A 26,169-nucleotide genomic window follows, 5' to 3' on the forward strand; every position below is an offset into this window, starting at 1 on the left:
CAAGTACTATTGTGTCTTAAGAATTTAATATACATTCATAATACTTTAGTAAAGTGATGGAGAACCAGTATTCATCAAAATGCCACATACTGCACCAAAGTACACCAAATTATCTGTGCTTTGTTACCCAAGTATTTCCCCCCCCCCCAAACAATAACAGTCCATTGCGTGTCTGTGTGTATTTGTGTGGGGGAGGGTTAGAGAGAGAGAGACTGGGAGGCCAAGAATTTGAGAGGTTTGTGCTGGAGTTTTTGGGTAGAATAGGGTTATCTTGGTGGGCTTAAACAAATATATTAGAAACATATGGCTTTTGGGTTGGCAGTTGCCTGCCAAGACATTGACACTTAGTCCAGTTTTTGTGCGGCTTTTGGGAGTGTTAAGTGAAGGTAGGAATTTAATTTGCATGATAGCATATGATCTCACAATCATTGAAAGCTATTTCTGTAACTTGCTCTGTAGCAGAGGCTTCTCAGTTCTACCCTTTATTCATTATTACCTCTAAAATGTCATTTAAAAATTGACATTCTTACACATTTTTGGTTTTGTCATATACATGCACTCAACACTGTGTGTAAAATAAAATATCACGTGGCATCACACTTACCAAGGTAATAATTTGTCTAGCATACCTGTTTAAAATGAAACATATGGGCTGTCTAGGCTACTTTGTCAGCTATTCTCCCAAGCATACATTTTACCCTTCTTAAGCCTGCAAATAATATAGATGCAGAAATAGTTATGTACATACCACACCCTTTTTGTTACTCATCCTAAGGTTAGCACTACCTACTGTTACTTAATACAGTATTTAGTATAAACTCTGATCTTTCACAATTATCCTGCTTGTACCTGTTAATGATACATTTTCTTTTCTTTCTAATATCAGTGAGAGTCCACAAAATCATCCATAACCTATTGTAAATACTTCACCTGGCCACCAGGAGGAGGAAAAGACACTCCAAACAGTACATTGAAATATTCCTCCCACTTCCCCTACCCTCCCAGTACTTCTTTGCCTTGCTTCATTGAGGTAGACAGAGAGAGGTGCTCTGCTGAAGATTCTGATTTATTGTCCTCAATGGATTGTTTCCTGCAAGAGAGGGCAGGGGAGTTGTTGAAAGCTGTGTTATCCTCTAGGTAGAGTCATGGTGTATGCTAGCTTCTGGATGTCGCCGTTAAGTTCTCATGCCTACTCCAGCGTTTTTGAGCTATCCTCCCTTTTAGGCAAACAGTGTTAGTTACAATGCCTTTCCTTTGTGTTACAAGACCCAGCCAGGAGACACTGATAACAGCTGGGTAAGTCATATCTCTTCCTTTCTCCCCCCTCTAATAGATTGTTGCCTAGGAGTAGGGGGCAGTGGATAACTTAAAGGGTCATGAAACTTTTTCTTCATGATTTAGGTCGAACATACAATTTTAAATAACTTTCCAGTTTACTTCTATTATCAAATTTGCTGCATTCTCTTGGTATAATTTTTTGGAGGAGCAGCAAGGCACTACTGGCTTCTAACTGAACACATGGCTGAACCAATATACAAATGCAGTCACCAATCAGCAGCTAGAACCTAGGTTCTTTACTGCTCCTGAACATTCCTAGATAAAACTTTCAGCAACTGATAACAAGAGAAGGAAGCAAATTAAATAGTAGTAAATTGGAAAGTTGTTTAAAATTGTATGCTCTGTCTAAATCATAAATGTCTGACTTTACTGTCCCTTTAATAACGGGTTGAATTTCCCCATAGGTAATATTGGGACTATTGGATATCATAAGGACATGTGCCCAAAAGTTTAATTTCCTACTGGGGGACAAATGTATAACATAGAGACCTCAGGCAGAGGTTTTTTTTTGCCATCATTCTTTATGAATTAGCGTGTATGTGACACCATAGGGAGACACCGGTTCCTCCGACTAGACTTGCCATCCAGACCTGTGCATACACAGCACACAAGCAAGTTGGTTGTACTTTTCAGACTCTTTGGGATGGGAGCGCTAGAGTACAAGGCAGTTTTCTGAGCGTGCGCTAAATAAGCACCATGATGCGTACTGTCCGGAGGTAGACCTCATGGCTTCCTGTTTCAATGCAAAACTACCAAGATAGAAAATCAGAGATCCTCAGACGGAGCTAGTGAATGCCTTAACAGCTCCTTGTCGTTACAATCTAGGGTATTTTTTTTTTTTTCTTCAATTGTTCTGCTTCCTCGAGTAATAGCTTGAATCAAACAGGAGGTAATTTCTGAAATTCTAATAGATGCTGCGTTGCCACGCAGTACTTGGTATGCAGACCTCATGAGATTGTCTGCTTCTCCATAGCAACTCCCTCAGAGGCCGAACCTTCTGGCTCATGGTCTGTTCCATCAAAATCTAGATTCTCTGAGGCTGTCTGCATGGAGATTGAGCAAATTATCTTGTCCCAGACAGAATTCTCTAAGGTGGGGATAAGGTATGAAGGGCATATCTGTCTTGTTGGACGGAACATGGTTTTCCTTGGCACAAGGTAAGTTATCTGCATATTCTTCAGTTTTTGAAGGATAATTTAGAGGTGGGCCTGTCGGCTAGGTCCCTTAAAGGCCAGATTGCTGTTTAGTTGCATAAAAGGTTGGCTTGTTTGCCAGATGTTCAGCAGTTTGCTCAAGCTTTAGCTAGGCTTAGACCTGTTTTCAAATCTATTGCTCCTCTCGGGAGCCTTAATCTTGTTCTTAGTTAAACAGGCTCAGTTTGAGCCTGTGCTCTATTGATATTAAGTTTTTAACTTGGAAAGTGTTGTTCTGTTAGCGGTTTCTTCTACTCGCAGAGTTTCAGAATTGTCTGCCATTCAATGTGATCTGCCTTATCTGGCGTTTCATTCGGGTAAGGCTGTACTTCGGACAAGGCCTATGTTTTTATCTTAGGTTGTCTCAACTCATAAAATCAATCGGGAAGTTGTTGTTTTGTCTTTTTGTCCCAGTCCGTCCTCTTCTAAGGAGAGGTTGTTACATAATCTGGATGTTAGAGCTTTAAAGTTTAACCTTCGTGCTACCAAGGAATTTCCTCAATCATCTTCCTTGTTCATTATGTTTTCTTCCTCGAGCGGTGGTGTCCAGTAATTAGGACTGCCTTCCCTATCTTTCCCTCCCCACATTTTTTGTGGACTCCACAGCTTGGGTATTTGCCATTGGTTATGAATGGATTTCAAGTACTCTCACTGCCATTAAAAAGAAAATATAATTTATGCTTATCTGATAAATTTATTTTCTTTGAGAGTCCATGAACCCGCCCTGATTTGGGCAGTGGGCGCAGTCTTATGTACCCCTTTTATCTCTACTTTTCCTTATGGGATTGAACTACTGAGAGAGTATGGGAAGTAGGAGGGATATTTCAATGTTCTGTTTGGGGTGCCTTTGCCTCCTCCTCGTGGCCAGGTGAAGTATTTCCCATAGGTTATAAATGTATTTCGTGGACTCTCACTGCCAAGAAAAAATAATTTCAGGTAAGCATAAATTATTTTTATTAATTTGATGTTTTGCTTAGAACATATATCAGTTTGTCCACTCGCATGTCATATATCAGTCACGCATATACATTCCGGTTTTTATTTCAGACTTTGGGATGGACAGACTTGGTTCACGTAATTGTTTTCTTTCCTAAGATATGGAGAGTCCACAACGTCATTCCAATTATTACTAGTGGGAATATCACTCCTGGCCAGCAGGAAGAGGCAAAGAACACCACAGCAGAGCTGTTATGTGTCACTCCCCTAACCACAATCACTAGTCATTCTCTTTGCCTCTGTCAATGGAGAAGGTGAAGTTTGGTGTTTGAAGAAATTAATTCCTTTTTTGTGTACTTTTCCCTGCAAGCAAGGATTTGGGTTTAGCCGAGTCCACGTTAATCTCTTCAGTAGAGTATTGGTTGCTTTTAAGCAGTTAGGAAGTTGTGAGGTGGTCCTTACTTTGTTTCCTAACATATTGCTGCCCTTGTTATAGAATGCCAGTGTTGGTTACTCCTTTCTTATTTCTACAGGTCTCTGTAAGGAGTATGTGTCCTTTCAAGCCTTGTGAGCTGTCGTCCTCCCTGAGAGCTAGATTGCAGGTAAGTGCCTTTTGTCTTCTAGGTATTGAAGAAGATTGAGCTGCAACTTTAAAATGGGACATGTTATAGCCTTTATAAGGATATTTACAGGCAGGGTGCAGGCACTTTGTGACCAGGGGACTAGGGGTTAATACTTTTTGTGGGCTTTAACGTATATCCTTTATTACTTTTTGGCTTTAAGGTATATCCCTTTTTAATTTTGTCCTTTATTGTGGCTCATGCTTTTCTCATTCATTGCGTTTTATGAATATTCTGGTTGGGTTAATTTATTAGAGTGGATACGGCTGTTTCTTACTGTTAGTTTTTTGAGAACGCGCTTTTTATTTAACTGCGCAGTTTCTTTTGGGCTAGTCATGTGACCCGGTCTTCTGCTTTTCAGTATCCTAAGAGGAGCAGCATCATTACTATTGCGGACATCTCATGTTTGTCTTGTTCGGCAGTAGAACTCTCTGCAGTCTTCTTAGCTTGGAAATCCTCATTTGGTAGACCGGAGGTCAGGTGAGACACCTCAGTTACGCTGAGGTGCAGAGGTCCTGTTTTAGTTTGGTTTAGATATCAGTTAAATGATCTGAGGTAGTGAACTAAAATAATAAATGATCTGGGGTTTTTTTCACATCTAAATTTGTTAAAATTCTCTGCTATGATGGACATGGATCAAGACTCTGCGTATTTTGATAAATGTTTGCTATGCCTTGAGGCACAAATTGTTTTGCCTATGCAATTCTGTGCTGCATGCTTAGCTAGAACTCTTGAATATAAAGATAGGTTGTTGCCCTCTGAGCCCAATGTCTCCCAGGATGATGCTGTTCAGGCAATGCCACAGCTTTCTCCTCAAATGTCCCAAGCCTCAATGGCGTCACATGGAGGAGTTTATTTGCCGGCAGATTTTGCTGCACAGGTATCTTATGCAAAATCTGCGGCATTATCTGCTTTTCCTATGCTGGGAAAATGCAAGAGGAAAATTAGACACTCAGTAAGGTTTCTGTTCCACCTAAATCTACGCACGTTACCCTCCCTCATAAGTTTGATGAGGAGGATATGACGGTAGCCTCTGATGGTGAAATCTCTGATACGGACAGTATAATTCCTTCATCTGATACTGAAGAAGTAAACTTCAGATTTAAGCTTGAATACCTTTGTGTACTGTTCATGAAGGTATTGGTTACTTTGGACGACTCCGATACTTCTGTCATTGTCAACCCTAAGAAATCTAGTAAACTTAATAAATGCTATGATGTTCCTTCCTCTGTGGAGGTGTTTCCTGTTCCAGACCGTGTGATGGAGATTATTTCCCCATCTCCTGTCTTTAAAAATGTTTCCTGTTGCTGACTCCATGTAAAGATTCATGGCGCACAATGCCTAAAGTAGAAGGGGCTATTTCTTCTCGGGCTAAGGGAACTACGATCCCTATAGAGGATAGCTGGACAAGAAGCTGGAGTCTTATTTGAAAAAGATGTATATTCATCAGGGTCTTCAATGGCTACCTGCAGTTTGTATTGCCACAGTAGCAAGTGCTGCATCTTATTAGTGTGATGCCTTGTCTGAATCAATTTTAACAGACTTTGTTGTAGGAGATCCAAGATAGGATTAAAGCTCTCAAACTTGCCAATTCCTTTATTTTTGATGCTAACATGCAAATGATTAGACTGGGAGCCAAGATGTCTGGCTTCACTGTCTTAGACAGACACTAATTGAACAGCGCTAACTACCAAACAGGGCAAGAGTTCACAATCTCTATTATTTACCGAAATACAGTCCTCCTATTGAATCAACATATACAAACACAATTGTAGTCTTATAGCTCAAATGAACCTAAATATGCACTTTATCTAAAATTGAAACACCACAATAAAAAAACATGCACTTTATGTGCTAAAAACACATCTATAATCCACTCTCAATTAATATAAAAAGCAAATTTATTTGATAAAAACAGATACAATAAAAACAGATTTAATAAACACAATAAAAGATTTTGAAAATGATAATTACGAGACCTGATGCAGCTGCTTTACCGGTGGTGTCCTGCGTGCCTCCCGGAGTACAATAGAAACCAGAAATCTGTAGAAAAAAAAGCACAAACAGACTCAAGTGTAGATGTATAACATAGACACGCCACACTAATGTATTGCACTTATAATGTAAAATACTTTATTAGGCGTTATAACAAATCCTCATCATCAACGATAAAATGTAAATAAAAAAACGTCCATGTACTGATAAAATCACTTCCTTCCTCCAAGTGAGTCTCTCAGTGTAGTCCTCACTACGTGGTTTGTTGGTCCCTCACGAGCTTCCGTACCCACAGCTTGGATTGCAAATGGCCGTACTGAAAGGTAGATGCCGGTACGAAATTGCCTGTCAGTCTTTGGTATTAATTGGACATTGCGCCTCAATCTGTAATAGCTCAGGGCGTACCTTGGATTACATGTTGGTTAAAAACGGATAACTCTAAAACATACATATTCATTTAATAACAACCTTACGTAAAGAAAACCTAAAAACTGAAACTTGATACATGTTATAAATATATATATTTATAAAAAAAAATATGCATATTCTAAAGATGACATTAAAACAGGATATTTTCTATTTCCATAGCACTTTGACATCACAAACAAGGCTGATGTGTTAGGGGGAACAGCCATTTCATACCTTTATCTGAAACAGGTATATACTAAATTGAAACTTGAATTAATGAAGAATTAAAAACAGATTCATTAAATAAATGTATATAAAAAATATATAAAAATTCATATACGTATTTATACTGCTGTCTATGGTTCAAAAGAACCGAAATTTGATTCTGGAATGATATCTTTACTATATTAAAAATTCTACCAAAATGATTGCACTTTTAACAAAACTATATACTTAAATTATACACATTGTCCCTATATCCACTCTCTATTGTACATGACCAGATCATATTCACATAAAGGCAGCCAAATCTAGATCCACATTGAGACCCCCTGGACACAGGCAGTTTAATTTCTGTATCCAGGTCTCACGCTTGCGGAGAGCAAGTTATCTATTTTGTGTTTTGGGTGGTATCCAATCAATCACTTGAACCCTTAATGTTCTAGAGTCCCCACCATGTACATCTCTGAAATGCAAGGGGACACTGATTATCCATTTTATTTTTAATGTTGTTAAGGTGTTCTGAAATTCTCCGCCTGATCTTCCTTTTGGTGCGACCCACATACATTAGGTCACACCCACACGTTAACAAGTATACCACATGTGTAAAATCACAAGTACAACGGCAAACCACGTAGTGAGGACTACACTGAGAGACTCACTTGGAGGAAGGAAGTGATTTTATCAGTACATGGACGGTTTTTTATTTACATTTTATCGTTGATGATGAGGATTTGTTATAACGCCTAATAAAGTATTTTACATTGTAAGTGCAATACATTAGTGTGGCGTGTCTATGTTATACATCTACACTTGAGTCTGTTTGCGCTTTTTTTTCTACAGATTTCTGGATTCACTGTCTTAGCCCGCAGGGCTTTGTGGCTAAAATATTGGTCAGCTGATGTTCCAATTCCAAGCTTCTGGCTCTTCCTTACAAGGGTAAGACCTTGTTTGGACCTGGTCTGGCAGAAATAATTTCTGATAATACAGGTGAAAAAGTGTCTTTTCTACCACAAGACAAGAAGAACAGACCTAAAGGACATCAAAGTAATTTTCGTTCCTTTTGTAACTTCAAACAAAAGTCTTCCTCTCCCTCTTCCAAGCAGGAGAAGTCCAAGTCTTCTTGGAAGCTCAATCAGTCTTGGAATAAAGGGAAGCAATCAAAGAAACCCTCAGCTGAGTCTATCAGCATGAAGGGTCGGCCCCCGGACTTACTATCTCAGGGTTACAAAATAAAATTCAAAACTTACCTTCCCAGGGGCAGCTTCCACCTCTCAACATTATCTGCAGACCAGGTAAAAAGAGAAGGCATTATTGAACTGCGTTCAGGACCTTTCCTCCCTGGGAGTGATTGTTCCAGTTCCAGTAAGGGAACAGGGTCTAGGATTCTATTCAAATCTGTTTGTGGTTCCCAAAAAAGAGGGAACTTTTCGACCCATTTTAGACCTAAAGTGCCTCAAGTTTCTCAGGGTACCGTCCTTCAAAATGGAAACCATTCGTTCTATTCTTCCTTTGGTCCAAGAGGGTCAGTTCATGATGACCATTGACCTGAAGGACGTGTATCTTCATGTTCCCATCCAAAGGGATCATCACAAATTCCTGAGATTCGCCTTTCTAGACAATTTCAGTCTGTTGCTACGTATTCCGTTTGGCCTTGCCCCAGCTCCCAGAATTTTTTTAAAGGTTCTGGGGCTCTCTTGGCATTGATCAGGTCTCTGGGAATTGCAGTGATGACATTGGTTCAGACGCCATCTTTTCAACAAGCAAACTTTCGTACAGAGATCTTGTTGTCTTTTCTACGTTCCCACGGTTGAAAAGTGAATCTGGAAAAGAGTTCTCTTGTTCCAGCTACAAGGTTGGTTTTCTTAGGGACCGTAATAGATTCCCTATCCTATGAAAATTTTTCAGAAAATCCAAAAAAATTCTCCTCTTGCCTCTCTCTACAGTATACTATTCGGCCATCAGTTGCTCAATGTATGGAGGTAATTGATCTGATGGCCCCTTACATGGATATCATTCCCTTTGCTCGGTTCCATTTGAGAACTCTGCAATTATGCATGCTCAGACAATGGAACGGAAACTATTCGGATCTATATCAGAGGATAAATTTAGGCCAGTCGACAAGAGACTCTCTACCGTGGTGGCTTTCTCAGGGCACATGCTTCCGGAGACCTTCCTGGGTGATTGTGACCAAGGACGCCAGCCTGCTAGGCTGGGTAGCAGTCTGGGACTCATTAAAGGCGCGGGGACTATGGAGCAGTCTGCTCTCCCCATAAACATCTTGAAGTTCAGAGCGATTTACAATGCTCGGATGGCTTGGCCTCAATTGTCTTTAACCCGGTTTATCAGGTTCCAATCGGACATCACCACCTCAGTGACTTACATCAACCACCAGGGGGAACTTGGAGTTCCTTAGCCATGAAGGAGGTGGCACGGATTATTCAGTGGGCGGAAGCTCACAATTGTTTTCTATCTGCTATCCACATTCCAGGAGTCAACAACTAGGAAGCGGATTTCCTGAGCAGACAGACATTTCATCCTGGGGAGTGGACTCTCCATCCGAAGGTGTTCTCCAGGTTAACCCTGAAATAGGGTGGGGGGGTGCTGGAATTGGATCTGATGGGGTCTCGGCAGAACGCTAAGCTTCGAAGGTACAGTTCAAGGTCATGAGATCCTCAGGCTGCTCTGATAGATGCTCTGGCGGTTCCTTGGGATTTAGGTCTAGCATGCATGTTTCCTCTGTTTGTGCTACTTCCACGAGTTATTGCTTGTATCAAACAAGAGAGAGCATCAGTTATTCTAATTGCTTCTGCATGGCCTCCCAAGATCTGGTATGCAGACCTAGTGAAGATGTCATCTCGACCGCCTTGGAGGTTGCCTCTGAGGAAGGACCTTCTAACTCAGGGTCCATTCCTCTATCCAAATCTTGTTTCTCTGAAGCTGACTGCTTGAAGATTGAATGCTTAGTTCTGTCTAAGTGTGGATTTTCTGAGTTGGTCATTGTTACTCAAAAAATTTACCATAAGGTATGGCGTAAATATATATATATATATATATTTTTTATTATTATTTTTTTTCCATTTAGTTTTTATTGATTTTATACATAACATAGACTTAGATAAAATAAAAAATAGATGTCAATAGATAGGATATAAATAAAGTAAACATAATTTCTTTCATGTAATTAGCAAGAGTCCATGAGCTAGTGACGTATGGGATATACATTCCTACCAGGAGGGGCAAAGTTTCCCAAACCTCAAAATGCCTATAAATACACCCCTCACCACACCCACAATTCAGTTTTACAAACTTTGCCTCCCGTGGAGGTGGTGAAGTAAGTTTGTGCTAGATTCTTCGTTGATATGCGCTTCACAGCAGGCTGGAGCCCGGTTTTCCTCTGAGTGCAGTGAATGTCAGAGGGATGTGGAGACTATTGCCTATTTGAATACAATGGTCTTCCTCTAGGGGATCTATTTCATAGGTTCTCTGTTATCGGTCGTAGAGATTTCTTCTCCTACCTCCCTTTTCAGATCGACGATATACTCTTATATACCATTACCTCTACTGATTCTCGTTTCAGTACTGGTTTGGCTATCTACTATATGTAGATGAGTGTCTTAGGGTAAGTAAGTCTTATTTTATTATGACACTCTTAAGCTATGGTTGGGCACTTTATTTATAAAGTTCTAAATATATGTGTTTAAACTTATATTTGCCTTGATTCAGGGTAATCAGTATTCCTTATTTCAGACAGTGAGTTTCATTATTTGGGATAATGCATATGAATAATTATTTTTTTCTTACCTTAAATTTTCAATTGAATTTTTTTCCCTGTGGGCTGTTAGGCTCGCGGGGGCTGAAAATGCTACAATTTATTGCGTCATTTTTGGCGCTGACTTTTTTGGCGCAAAAATTGTCATTTCCGGCACCCTAATTGACGCCGGAAGTTTGTTTGTGGTTGCGTCATTTTTTGACGTATATGTGTTCAGACTTTTTTTGCACCAAAAATGTGGGCGTCGTTTTTGTCGGCGTCACCGGATGTGGCGTCATACTTGGCGCCAAAAAATATAGGCGTTGTACTTAGCACCAATAATGTGGGCGTCATTTTTGGCGCCAAAAAATGTGGGCGTCATTCTTGTCTCCACCTTTTTTTCACATTATTTCAGTCTCATTTTTCATTGCTTCTGGTTGCTAGAGGCTTTTTCATTGGCATTTTTTCCCATTCCTGAAACTGTCATTTAAGGAATTTGATAATTTTGCTTTATATGTTGTTTTTTATGTTGTTTTTTCTATTACATATTGCAAGATGTCTCAACTTGACCCTGGATCAGAATCTACTTCTGGAAAGACGCTGCCTGATGCTGGTTCTACCAAAGTTAAGTGCATTTGTTGTAAACTTTTGGTAACTGTTCCTCCGGCTGTAGTTTGTGATAACTGTCATGATAAACTTTCTAATGCAGATTGTATTTCCATTAGTAATAATCCATTACCTGTTGTTGTTCCTTCAACATCTAATGCTCAGGATGTCCCTGTTAATGTAAAAGGATTTGTTTCTAAATCTATTAGAAAGGCTCTGTCTGTTATTCCTCCTTCCAGTAAACGTAAAATGTCTTTTAAAACTTCTCATATTTCAGATGAATTTTTAAGTGACCGCCATCATTCTGACTTGTCTGTTTCTGATGAGGATCTATCTGGTTCAGAAGACTCTGCCTCAGATATTGACACTGATAAATCTTCATATTTATTTAAAATGGAATTATTCGTTCTTTACTTAAAGAAGTGTTAATCGCATTAGATATGGAGGAGTCTAGTCCTCTTGATACTAAATCTACTAAGCGTTTAAATTCGGTTTTCAAACCTCATATAGTTATTCTGAAGTAATTTCTAGGGAATGGAATAATATGGGTACTTCATTTACTCCTTCTCAAAGGTTTAAGAAATTGTACCCTGTGCCATCTGATAGATTAGAGTTTTGTGACAAAATCCCTAAAGTTGATGGGGCTATCTCTACTCTTGCTAAACGTACTACTATTCCTACGGCGGATAGTACTTCCTTTAAGGATCCTTTAGATAGGAAGCTTGAATCCTTTCTAAGGAGAGCTTATTTATGTTCAGGTAATCTTCTAAGACCTGCCATTTCTTTGGCTGATGTTACTGCTGCATCCACTTTCTGGTTGGAGGCTTTAGCGCAACAAGTGTCAGACCATAATACTCATAGCATTGTTAAACTTCTTCAACATGCTAATAACTTTATTTGTGATGCCATTTTTGATATCATTAGAATTGATGTCAGGTATATGTCTTTAGCTATTTTAGCTAGAAGAGCTTTATGGCTTAAAACTCAACTTTGCTCTCTCTTTCTTTCCAAGGTAATAAATTATTTGGTTCACAGTTGGATTCTATTATTTCAACTGTTACTGGGGGGAAAGGAACCTTTTTGCCTCAGGACAAAAAATCTAAAGGTAAATACAGGGCTGCTAATCGTTTTCGTTCCTTTCGTCAGAATAAGGAGCAGAAGCCTGACCCTTCCCCTAAAGGAACGGTTTCCGTTTGGAAACCTTCTCCAGTCTGGAATAAATCCAAGCCTTTTAGAAAGTCTAAACCAGCTCCCAAATCCGCGTGAAGGTGCGGCCCTCATTCCAGCACAGCTGGTAGGGGGCAGGTTACGATTTTTCAAAGATATTTGGATCAATTCGATTCACAGTCTTTGGATTCAGAACATTGTTTCACAAGGGTACAGAATAGGTTTCAAGGTAAGGCCGCCTGCGAGAAGATTTTTTCTCTCATGCATTCCAATAAACCCAGTAAAGGCTCAGGCGTTTCTGAAATGTGTTTCAGATCTAGAGTTGGCTGGGTTAATTGTGCCAGTTCCAGTTCTGGAACGGGGTCTGGGGTTTTACTCAAATCTATTCATTGTACCAAAGAAGGAGAATTCCTTCAGACCAGTTCTGGATCTAAAAATATTGAATCGTTATGTAAGGATACCAACATTCAAAATGGTGACTATAAGGACTATTCTGCCTTTTGTTCAGCAAGGGCATTATATGTCCACAATAGATTTACAGGATGCATACCTTCATATTCCAATTCATTCAGATCACTATCAGTTTCTGAGATTCTCTTTTCTAGACAAGTATTACCAGTTTGTGGCCCTTCCGTTTGGCCTAGCAACAGCTCCAACGATCTTTTCAAAGGTTCTCGGTGCCCTTCTCTCTGTAATCAGAGAACAGGGTATTGCGGTATTTCCTTATTTGGACGATATCTTGGTACTTGCTCAGTCTTTACATTCTGCAGAATCTCATACGAATCAACTTGTGTCGTTTCTTCAAAGACATGGTTGGAGAATCAATTTACCAAAGAGTTCTTTGATTCCTCAGACAAAGGTAACCTTTTTGGGCTTTCAAATAGATTCAGTGTCCATGACCTTGTCTCTGACAGAAAAGAGACGTCTGAAGTTGTTTTCAGCCTGTCGAAACCTTCAGTCTCAATCGTTCCCTTCGGTAGCTTTGTGCATGGAAATTCTAGGTCTCGTGACTGCTGCATTGGACGCGATCCCCTTTGCTCGTTTTCACATAAGACCTCTTCAGCTTTGTATGCTGAACCAGTGGTGCAGGGATTATACAAAGATATCACAATTAATATCCTTAAATCCCAATGTTCGATCTTCTCTGACTTGGTGGTTAGATCACCATCGTTTAGTTCAAGGGGCTTCTTTTGTTCGTCCAACCTGGACTGTGATCTCAACAGATGCGAGTCTGTCAGGTTGGGGAGCTGTATGGTGATCTCTGACAGTGCAGGGGGTTTGGGAATCTCAGGAGGCGAGATTACCAATCAACATTTTGGAACTCCCTGCGATTTTCAGAGCTCTTCAGTTCTGGCCTCTTCTCAAGAGAGAATCGTTTATTTGTTTTCAGACAGACAATGTCACAACTGTGGCGTATGTCAATCATCAAGGTGGGACTCACAGTCTTCTGGCTATGAAATAAGTATCTCGGATACTTGTATGGGCGGAATCCAGCTCCTGTCTAATCTCTGCGGTTCACATCCCAGGTGTAGACAATTGGGAAGCGGATTATCTCAGTCGCTAGACGTTACATCCAGGCGAATGGTCTCTTCACCCAGAGGTATTTTTTCAGATTGTTCAAATCTGGGGACTTCCAGAAATAGATCTGATGGCCTCTCATCTAAACAAGAAACTTCCCAGGTATCTGTCCAGATCCAGGGATCCTCAGGCGGAAGCAGTGGGCGCGTTGTCACTTCCTTGGAATTATCATCCTGCCTATATCTTTCCGCATCTAGTTCTTCTTCCAAAGGTGATTTCCAAAATTCTAATGGAACGTTCGTTTGTTCTGCTGGTGGCTCCAGCATGGCCTCACAGGTTTTGGTATGCGGGTCTCATTCGGATGGCCAGTTGCCAACCTTGGACACTTCCGTTAAGACCAGACCTTCTATCTCGAGGCCCTTTTTTCCATCAGGATCTCAAATCATTAAATTTGAAGGTATGGAAATTGAACGCTTGATTCTTAGTCATAGAGGTTTCTCTGACTCAGTAATTAATACTATGTTACAGGCTCGTAAATCTGTGTCTAGGAAGATTTATTATCGAGTCTGGAAGACTTACATTTCTTGGTGTTCCTCTCATAAATACTCCTGGCATTCTTTTAGAATTCCTAGAATTTTACAGTTTCTTCAGGATGGTTTGGATAAAGGTTTGTCTGCAAGTTCCTTGAAAGGACAAATCTCTGCTCTTTCTGTTCTTTTTCACAGAAAGATTACTAATCTTCCTGATATTCATTGTTTTGTACAGGCTTTGGTTCGTATCAAACCTGTCATTAAGTCAGTCTCTCCTCCTTGGAATCTTAATTTGGTTCTGAGGGCTTTACAAGCTCCTCCGTTTGAACCTATGCATTCTCTGGATATTAAATTACTTTCTTGGAAATTTTTGTTCCTTTTGGCCATCTCTTCTGCTAGAAGAGTTTCTGAGTTATCTGCTCTTTCTTGTGAATCTCCTTTTCTGATTTTTCATCAGGATAAGGCGGTGTTGCGGACTTCATTTAAATTTTTACCTGAGAAATTGTTGTCCCTTCATTGTGTCCGAATCCTAAGAATTCTCTGGAGAAATCTTTACATTCTTTGGATGTAGTAAGAGCTTTAACCCCTTAAGGACCAGCGACGTACCCTGTATGTCGCTGGCCTTTTTTTGGGACTTGATTGTTTTATAGCACGGTCTTGCCACCAGGGTTGAGACTGCTCTATTCCACAAAGCCTGCTGGAGGGAGTGCATTAATAGTGTGTTCTTGCTAGACTTGTGCCATTATGTCCTGAAAAACCCCTTAACGACCAATGACATACAGGGTACATTGTGGTCATTAAGGGGTTAAAATATTATGTTGAAGCTACTAAAGATTTTAGAAAGACTTCTAGTCTCTTTGTTATCTTTTCTGCCATTTTCTTTGGCGTCTTGGTTAAAGTCTTTGATTCATCATGCCTATGTGGAGTCGGGTAAATCCCCGCCTCAAAGGATTACGGCTCATTCTACTAGGTCAGTTTCTACTTCCTGGGCTTTTAGGAATGAAGCTTCTGTTGATCAGATTTGCAAAGCAGCAACTTGGTCTTCTTTGCATACTTTTACTAAATTCTACCATTTTGATGTTTTCTCTTCTTCTGAAGCAGTTTTTGGTAGAAAAGTACTTCAGGCAGCTGTTTCAGTTTGATTCTTCTGCTTATATTTCATTTTTTTCATTATTAAGATAAAAAACTTTTGATTTGGGTTGTGGATTATTTTTCAGCAGAATTGGCTGTCTTTATTTTATCCCTCCCTCTCTAGTGACTCTTGCGTGGAAATTCCACATCTTGGGTATCTACTATCCCATACGTCACTAGCTCATGGACTCTTGCTAATTACATGAAAGAAAACATAATTTATGTAAGAACTTACCTGATAAATTCATTTCTTTCATATTAGCCCACCCTTTTTTGTGGTGGTTATGATTTTTTTGTATAAAGCACAATTATTCCAATTCCTTATTTTTGATGCTTTCGCTCCTTTCTTATCACCCCACTTCTTGGCTATTCGTTAAACTGAATTGTGGGTGTGGTGAGGGGTGTATTTATAGGCATTTTGAGGTTTGGGAAACTTTGCCCCTCCTGGTAGGAATGTATATCCCATACGTCACTAGCTCATGGACTCTTGCTAATATGAAAGAAATGAATTTATCAGGTAAGTTCTTACATAAATAGTTTTTTCTATATTATGGTTCTTACTATATTTACATTAAACAAATGTAATCCAGTATGAAATAGTGAGCCATAAACATGCAGCACTATACCACTTATTACATTACTAATGAAAGAAAGGCATCATACTATACACTGTAAATCTTACAATGAATACAATATATAATAAAAAGAAAGGGTAAAGCACAGGAACCAGTTACATTATATCATTCAAAACCATATTTTTATATAAACCCATTGTAATTCTGGTATTTCCTTAAGACCTAGCTTCAATCTTGAATCACTACCCCTTGAAATTCCCTAATGGTGTTAAATACCTTTTTATTGGTGTGAATCTAAGGGCTACTCTTGGAACACGGTCAGGATTCCTAGAATTTTGTCTTCTCCAGGAAGGTCTGGAGAAAGGGTTGTCAGTCAGTTCTCTGAAAGGTCAGATTTCTGCATTATCTATTTTGTTAAACAAGCGTCTGGCGGATGTACCAGATGTTCAATCTTTTTGTCAGGCCCTGGTTAGAATCAGGCCTGTGTTTTAAATCTGTTGCTCCTCCTTGGATCCTTAAGCTTGCCAATGCATTCCATAGATATTAAGTTATCTTGGAAGGTTTTGTTTCTTGTTGCTATCTCTTCTGCTTGGAGAGTCTCGGATCTTTCTGCTTTACAGAGTGATTCACCTTACCTTATCTTTCATGCTGATAAGGCGGTTCTTCGTACTATATTGGGGTTTCTCCCTAAAGTGGTTTCGGATAGCAATATTAATCAGGAAATTGTTGTTCCTTCTCTCTGTCCTAACCCTTCTTCTCATAAGAAACGTCTGTTGCACAACTTGGATGTTGTGCGTGCTCTAAAATTCTATCTTCAGGCGACTAAGGATTTTTGGCAGTTTTCTGCCTTGTTTGTTTCTCAGGTCAGAAGGAGTTTTGCTTATGAGACTGCTGGTCAGCAGCCTCCTGAGAGAATTACAGCTCATTCCACAAGGGCTGTCTCATCTTCTTGTGGTTTTCAAAAATGAAGCTTCTGTGGAACAGATTTGCAAGGCTGCAACTTGGTCCTCTCTGAATACTTTTTCCAAATTTGATACTTTTGCCTCGACTGATGCTTCTTTTGGGAGAAAGTTTCCTCAAGCGGTGGGGCCTTCTGTTTAGGTCTTCCTGTCTTGTTCTCCCTCCCTATTCATTCTGTGTCCTCTAGCTTGTAATTGGAATGACGTCGTGGACTCTCCATATCGTAGGAAAGAAAACAAAATTTATGCTTACCTGATAAATTTCTTTCTTTCCGGATATAGAGTATCTGTGACCCCACCCTTTATTAAGACAGATAGTTCTGACTAAACCTCAGGCACCTCTACACCTTTGTGTTATTCTTTTTTCCATTTCCCTTTGGTCGAATGACTGGGGATTATGATTAGGGGAGTGACACTAAACAGCTTTGCTGTGGTGCTCTTTGCCGCCTCCTGCTGGCCAGTAGAGACATTCCCACTAGTAATTGGAATGACGTTGTGGACTCTCCATATCCGGAAAGAAATTTATCAGGTAAGCATAAATTTTGTTTTTACGCATCATAAGAGTTGCTCAACTGCTCTTTTAATAAAAAAAAACAACATAATTTATGCTTACCTGAAAAATATTTCCTGATATGGTGAGTCCATGGAATCATCAATTACTAGTGGGAATATCTCTCCTGGCCAGCAGGAGGAGGCAAAGAGCACAACAGCAAAGGTGCTATATATGTCACTTCCCTTACCCATAATCTCCAGTCATTCGACCGAAGAAAAAATGGAAAAAGAAGATAAAAGTGTAGAGGTGGCTGAAGTTTTAGAAAAAATAACTGTCTTAAAGGGTGGGCCGTGGACTCACCATATCCGGAAATAAATTTATCAGGTAAGCATCAATTATGTTTTCTTTCCTAAGATATGGTGAGTCCACAGAATCATCAATTACTAGTGGGAATCAATACCCAAGCTAGAGGACACAAATGATAAGGGAGCGACAAGACAGGTATACCTAAACAGAAGGCACCACCGCTTGAAGAACCCTTCTCCCAAAAGAAGCCTCAGCTGAGGCAAAAGTATCAAATTTATAAAACTTAGAAAAAGTATGTAAAGAGGACCAAGTTTCAGCCTTGCAAATCTATTCCACAGAAGCTTCATTTTTAAATGCCCAGGAAGAAGAAACAGCCCTTGTGGAATGATCAGTGATTCTCTCAGGAGGTTGCTGTCCAGCAGTCTCATAGGCAAAACGAACAATACTCCTTAGCCAAAGAGAAAGAAGTAGCCGTAGCTTTCTGACCCTTGCGCTTCACAGAAAAACAAACAAAGCAAGCAGAAGACTGACGAAAGTCCTTAGTTGCCTAAAGATAGAACTTCAATGCACGCACAACATCTAGGTTGTGCAACAAACACTCCTTAGGAGAAGGATTAGGTCACAATCTCCTGATTAATATTCTTGGTTTAAACAACCTTAGGTAGGAAACCTAACTTAGTACATAGAACCACCTTATCAGAATGAAAAATAAGATTAGGAGAATCAAACTGCAAAACAGAGAGTTCCAAAACTCTCAGTGCAGAAGAAATAGCAACGAGAAACAAAACCTTCCAAGATAACATCTTAATATCTAAGTAATGCATAGGTTCAAATGCAGCCCGCTTTAAAACTCTTAGAACAATGTTAAGACTCCAGGGAGGCGTAACGGGTTTAAACACAGGCCGGATCCTAGCCTGACAAAAAGATTGCATGTCTGGAGCATCCACCAAACGCTTCTTCAACAAAATAGACAACGCAGAAATCTGACCTTTCAGAGTACTAGCTGACAAACCCTTCTCCAGACCCTCCTGGAGAAAAGACAAAATCCTAGGAATCCTGACTCTACTCCAAGAGTAGCCTCTGGATTCACACCAATACAGATATTTACGCCATATCTTTTAGTAAATTTTTCTTGTCACAGGCTTGCGAGCCTGAATCATGGTCTCAATGACCAACTCTGAAAACCCACGCTTAGATAAAATCAAGCGTTCAATCTCCAAGCAATCGGTTTCAGAGAAACGAGATTTGGATGAAGAAAAAGACCATGAAGTAGTAGAGGATCCATCCTCAGAGGGAGTCTCCATGGAGGTAGAGACGACATTTCCACTAGATCTGCATACCAGATCCTGCGAGGCCACGATGGCGCTATGAGAATCACGATGCCCTCTCCTGCTTGATCTGAGCAATGACTCTTGGCAGGAGAGTGAACGGAGGAAATATGTATGCTAGACTGAAGTTCCAAGGGGCCGCCAGAGCATCTATCAGTAAGTCTGTGGGTGCCTTGACCTCAAGCCGTACCTCAGAAGCTTGGCATTCTGCAGAGAAACAATGAGATCCAGTTCTGGCTGCCCCAATTGAGGATTAAACTGGAAAATACTTCCGTATGGAGTTCCCACTCTCCCGGATGAAAGGTCTGACTGCTCAGAAAATCCGCCTCACAATTGTCCACTCCTGGGATGTGGATCACAGAAACCGGGCTAACTGAGGGCAGGCCAGGCCACTAGAGAATTGAAAATCCCTCTTAACTCTAGAATGTTTATAGGTAGAACTGACTCCTCCCGAGTCCAAAGACCCTGAGTCTTCAATGACCCCCAAACAGTTCCCCAACCTAGAAGGCTGGCATCCGTGGTCACGATCACCCAGGAAGGTCTGCGAAAGCAAGTTCCCTGGGAGAGGTGTTCCTAAGACCACCACCACAGAAGAGAGTCTCTTGTCGCCTCATACAGAACTATTTGTGTAGACAGATCTGCATAGTCCCTGTTCCATTGTCTTAACATGCATAACTGCAGAGATTTGAAATGGAACCGAGCAAACGGAATGATGTCCATGGGAACTACCATCAGACCAATAACCTCCATACATAAAGCCACTGACGGCTGAAGTGAGGACTGAAGGACAAGACAGGAGTCGACGATCTTTGTTTTTCTGACCTCTGTCAGAAATATCTTCATTAATAGGGAGTCTATTATGGTCCCCAAAAACACTACTCTTGTGGCTGGAATCAGAGAACTTTTTCCCAGATTCACCTTCCAACCGTGGGAGCGAAGGAAAGACAACAAGATCTCTGTATGAGAGTTTGCTTGTTGAAAAGACAGTGCCTGAACCAGAATGTCGTCCAGATATGGCGCTACTGCAATGCCCTGAAACCGGATCACTGCCAAAAGAGCCCCCAGCACCTTTGAGAAAATTCTGGGAGCTGTGGCAAGGCCGAATGGAAGAGCCACAAACTGAAAATGATTGATGATCCCTGTGAATGGGAACATGAAGGTACGCATCCTTTAAATCTATGGTTGTCATAAACTGACCCTCTTGAACCAAAGGAAGAATGGAACCTATAGTCTCCATCTTGAAGGACGGTATTCTGAGGAACTTGTTAAATTTTTTTTGTCTAAAATGGGTCTGAAAGTCCCCTCTTTCTTGGGAACCACAAAGATTTGAATAAAAACCCAGACCCTGTTCCTGCGGAGGAACTGGAACTATAACTCCCAGGGCAAAAAGAACTTAAGAACGCCTCCCTCTTTATCTGGTCTACAGATAATCTTGAGAGAAGAAACCTGCCTCTGGGAGGAAAAGTCTTGAATTCTATCTTGTACCCCTGAGATTCAATTTCCACGGCCCACAGGTCTGGGATATCTCGCATCCAAGCCTGAGCAAATTGAGAAAGCCTGCTCCCTACTGGATCCATTCCTTGATCGGGGGCCTGACCCTTCATGCTGACTTGGAGTCAGCTGCAGGCTTCTTAGACTGTATCCCCTTGTTCCAAGACTGACCAGATTTCCAGGAAGACTTGAATAGTTCCTGCTTGGAATAGGAAGCGGAGGGTTTACCTCTAAAATTACTCTTGACGTCCTTTCTGCTTATTCTTTCTATCCTGAGGAAGAAAAGATCCCTTTCCTCCTGTGATATCTGAAATTATTTCAGCCCAAACAAGGTCTTACCCTTGTAGGGTATAGCTAATAACTTAGAAGAATCATCTGCAGACCAGTATTTTAACCAAAGGGCTCTGTGAGCTAGAACCGCAAAACCAGATATTTTTGCTCCCAGTTTAATGATCTGTAAGGAAGCATCCGTAAAAAAAAGAATTGGCTAATTTAAGAGCCTTAATCCTGTCTAGGATCTCCTCAAGAGGAATATCTGTCTGAATAGAAACAGACAAGGCATCTAACCAGTAAGCTGCAGCACTGGTAACAGTAGCAATACACACCGCAGGCTGCCATTGAAGACCTTGGTGAACATTCATTTTCTTTAATAATGCCTCCAATTTCTTATCCATTGGATCCTTAAAATAACAACTATCCTCTATGGGAATAGTGGTCCTCTTAGCCAAAATTGAAATGGCTCCTTCCACCTTAGGAACCGTTTACCACGATTCCTTAACAGTCAGCTATAGGAAACATTTTCTTAAAAATAGGAGAGAGAAAAAGGAATATCAGGTCTCTCCCATTCTTGTGCAATAATCTCAGAAGCACAATCTGGAACAGGAAATACCTTCACCGCAGAGGGAACATCAAAATACTTGTTCAACTTACTAGACTTCTTAGGGTTAACAACGATAGTGGTATTGGAGTCATCTAAGGTAGCCAAAACCTCCTTAAAGCGACATAAAACCCAAAAAAATGTCTTTAATGATTCAGATAGAACATACCATTTTAAACGACTTTCCAATTTACTTATGTTATCAAATTTTATTTGTTTTCTTGTTATCATTTGTTGAATAGTAGTAAAGTAAGCATATGAGTGTGCACGTGTCTGCAGCTCTATATGGCAGAAGTTTTGCAACAATGTTATACATTAGCAGGCGCACTAGATGGCAGCACTATTTCCTGTCAGGTAGTGCTTCAAGCATGTGCACGCTACCTACCTAGGTATCCCTTCAAAAAAGAACATGAGAATGTAAATTTGATAATAGAAGTAAATTGGAATTTTTTAAAAAATTGTATTCTCTATCTGAATAATGAGAACATTTTTGGGTTTAATGTCCCTTTAAGTAACAAGCGGAGGTGTTCCAGCTTAAATCTGAAGGACACAACTTCAGCATCAGCAGAAGGAATTATTCTGCCTGAGTCCAAAATTTCACCCTCAGATGCACCCTCAGAATCTACATACTCGGACTTCTGAGAGGAAATACTATGATTACCCACTTCAGGATCAGAAACCTTACCTACTGTTTCTATAAATTTCCTTTTGTGGTTTCCCTGCAGCATGGGAAAAAGCGCAGACAGCTCCTCAGATCCCGCAGAAGATACCTGGGCAGTTATATCTTGCAAAGTGACTCCAGACAGAGTTTGAGAGGAAACGCAGGGCACTGCATGTGCAAATGAATAGGATTGGGACGCTTGATGAGAAAGCTGCGGCACATCTGAAACAGGAGGCTCCTGAACAGCATCCACCTTGGTTAATGATAGCTCAGGGTCAAAAAGTCTATTTCTATTTCTAAGCTAAAGTTATTTCAATACATGAAGAAAAATGTACTGGGGGTTCCACCTGGGCATCAAAGCATAGGCTACAGGTAACATCCTGTACAGCCTCCTGATCCATAATACAAAAGAATACAAAAATATATTTTTTTTAAATATATATATTTTTTTAAATCTTTTAACAAAGGATATAACATGGAACAAAACTGTACTAAATTAAATGTTCCCTTTTATATTACCAAATCAAGAAAACATACCCCAGACAACACTCTATGCCTCAGCAGAATTACTGAGGTGCCCTACCTGTCCTGCGACCCGCAGCAAACTGAGGAAAAAACGATTCCGTTTACAATCCAGATTCCAGAGAAGCTAAAACGGCAAGAAGCAATCAAAGCAGCAGCGACATCTGAAAAAATGCGCACCTCTCACACAGGAAGTGAAAAAAAGCACAGTCCTTCAGCTGACAAAAAAGCTGTTAATTTTTAACAACAAAAACCCTTATATAAAAAGTACATAATCTGTTTAAAAAACGGAACCCCATTGAGCCATCAATAAAAATAAAAAACTCCTCACACTAACCGTGCCTGCAAAAACTGCCATAAAAACCTGCACTTGACAGGAATAATAAAAAAACATCCCCTGCAGTGTTTCAGCTGAATAAGTGCCAAATTTTTCCCTGCTAAATAGAAAAATAAAATTGGCACTTACCTTAATATTCATCTGTCCGGCAGCAGGACAGCTCACCTGGTTTGAGAGGATGCGTTCCCTCACATGGACCTGTGGAAATACAAAAAGACTGAGTAAACTTACTCAGGCTATCTAAATAGGGCAGCAAAATGTGAGGATTTTACCCCACAAGTTCCCACCACTGCCCTACTGAAGAGCCTGACATGGGCTAAGGCTAGACCCTTTAGAAAGATCAGAGCAAACCTACTCTGCTTTTAACATAAAATCTTGATTGTAGGTCAGACACCAAAACTTCACCTCCTCCTTGCACCGCAGGCAAAGAGAATGACTGGGGATTATGGGTAAGGTAAGTGACATATATAGCAGCTTTGCTGTGGTGCTCTCTGCCTCCTCCTGCGGGTCAGGAGTGATATTCCAACTAGTAATTGATGATTTTGTGTACTCACCATATCTTAGGAAAGAAAGACATTACACAGCTCTTGCTTTTGTGTAAGTTTTGCTTGTCTAATAGATAATAAATTGCACAGTTTGTCACTTACAAAAGCTAAAAATGTTAATGGCGTATGCAAAGTGCAGCATTTTGCTTTTTGACCTTTCTATGGAGCATGGTTAAAAAGTCATTAAACAGTAAACACTTTTCATGCACTTCTCTCTAATTATGGGTGCTGCCATTTTGGAACCTAGGTTGCAAGTACCTGAAGGAGAGTTGCTGCACATGTGCAAGCACATGTCGGCAATGGTAAGCACAGAGAACTGGATTTCTTTAATAGAGGTGATGAGAACACAATCCATTACTCCAAGGATTTACCTTTCCTGCAACTAGGAGGAGGCAAAGATTCTCAAACCTCGGAGCTCTATATTAACCCTCCCACCTCTATTCTGTATACTGCGGTTGCTACTTTTAGTATTGGTTTGGCTGCTAGGGGTTGGTGTGGGTTCCCCTCTGTATTCAAGTTGGGCCTAATCCAGATTTGGAAGCTAATTTAGATAAACATTTGTTTCTCTTGTTAAGTGTAGTCAGTCCACGGGTCATCCATTACTTATGGGATTATATTTCTTCCCCAACAGGAAGTTGCAAGAGGATCACCCAAGCAGAGCTGCTATATAGCTCCTCCCCTCACATGTCATACCCAGTCATTCTCTTGCAACCTAACTAAAGATAGGTCGTTGTGAGAGGTCTGTGGTGTTTTTAAACTTAGTTTATTTCTTCAATCAAAAGTTTATTTTAAATGGCACCGGAGTGTGCTGTTTGTTTCTCAGGCAGCATTAGAAGAAGAATCTGCCTGCGTTTTCTATGATCTTAGCAGACGTAACTAAGATCCACTGGCTGTTCTCGCACATTCTGAGGAGTGAGGTAACTTCAGAAAAGGGGAATAGCATGCAGGGCCCCCCTGCAAACGAGGTATGTGCAGTAAATTATTTTTCTATGCAAGCAATGGACATAGTACCATTTGCGCGCCTGCATCTCAGACCGCTGCAATTGTGCATGCTAAGTCAGTGGAATGGAGATTACTCAGATTTGTCCCCTCTACTAAATCTGGATCAAGAGACCAGAGATTCTCTTCTATGGTGGCTTTCTCTGCCCCACCTGTCCAAGGGGATGACCTTTCGCAGGCCAGATTGGACGATTGTAACAACATACGCCAGCCTTCTAGGTTGGGGCGCAGTCTGGAATTCCCTGAAGGCTCGGGGATCATGGACTCAGGAGGAGAAACTCCTCCCTATAAATATTCTGGAGTTAAGAGCAATATTCAATGCTCTTCTAGCTTGGCCTCAGCAACTCTGAGGTTCATCAGATTTCAGTCGGACAACATCACGACTGTGGCTTACATCAATCATCAAGGGGGAACCAGGAGTTCCCTAGCGATGTTGGAAGTCTCAAAGATAATTCGCTGGGCAGAGTCTCACTCTTGCCACCTGTCAGCGATCTACATCCCAGGCGTGGAGAACTGGGAGGCGGATTTTCTAAGTCGCCAGACTTTTCATCCGGGGGAGTGGGAATTTTATCCGGAGGTCTTCGCTCAACTGATTCATCGTTGGGGCAAACCAGATCTGGATCTCATGGCGTCTCGCCAGAACGCCAAGCTTCCTTGTTACGGGTCCAGGGACCCGGGAGCGGTGCTGATAGATGCTCTGACAGCCCTGGGTCTTCAACATGGCTTATGTGTTTCCACCATTTCCGATGCTTCCTCGACTGATTGCCAAGATCAAACAGGAGAGAGCATCAGTGATTCTGATAGCGCCTGCGTGGCCACGCAGGACCTGGTATGCAGACCTAGTGGACAAGTCGTCCTGTCCACCATGGTCTCTGCCTCTGAGGCAGGACCTTCTAATTCAGGGTCCTTTCAACCATCCAAATCTAATTTCTCTGAGGCTGACTGCATGGAGATTGAACGCTTGATTCTATCAAAGCGTGGCTTCTCGGAGTCAGTTATTGATACCTTAATACAGGCTAGGAAACCTGTTACCAGAAGAATTTACCATAAGATATGGCGTAAATATTTATATTGGTGCGAATCCAAGAGTTACTCATGGAGTAAGGTTAGGATTCCTAGGATATTGTCTTTTCTACAAGAGGGTTTAGAAAAGGGCTTATCCGCTAGTTCGTTAAAGGGACAGATTTCTGCTCTGTCTATTCTTCTACACAAGCGTCTGGCAGAAATTCCAGACGTTCAGGCTTTGGCTAGGATTAAACCTGTGTTTAAGACTGTTGCTCCGCCGTGAAGCTTAAACTTAGTTCTTAACGTTCTGCAAGGCGTTCCATTTGAACCCCTTCATTCCATTGATATCAAGCTGTTATCTTGGAAAGTTCTGTTTTTGATGGCTATTTCCTCGGCTCGAAGAGTCTCTGAGTTATCTGCCTTACATTGTGATTCTCCTTATCTGATTTTTCATTCAGACAAGGTAGTTCTGCGTACTAAACCTGGGTTCTTACCTAAGGTAGTTTCTAACAGGAATATCAATCAAGAGATTGTTGTTCCATCATTGTGTCCTAACCCTTCTTCAAAGAAGGAACGACTTTTGCATAATCTGGACGTAGTCCGTGCCCTGAAGTTCTATTTGCAGGCAACTAAACATTTTCGTCAAACTTCTTCCCTGT

The 26,169-nt window shown here is 40.7% G+C and overlaps 1 protein-coding gene across 1 annotated transcript in view; it reads left to right on the plus strand.

Moving 5' to 3' along the window:
- Positions 1 to 26,169, plus strand: part of CDK12 (cyclin dependent kinase 12) — a 470,679-nt gene that overhangs the window by 357,297 nt on the left and 87,213 nt on the right. The window lies entirely within an intron of this gene.

Source organism: Bombina bombina, chromosome 1, assembly GCF_027579735.1.
Source record: "Bombina bombina isolate aBomBom1 chromosome 1, aBomBom1.pri, whole genome shotgun sequence".
Taxonomy (NCBI): Eukaryota; Metazoa; Chordata; class Amphibia; order Anura; family Bombinatoridae; genus Bombina; species Bombina bombina.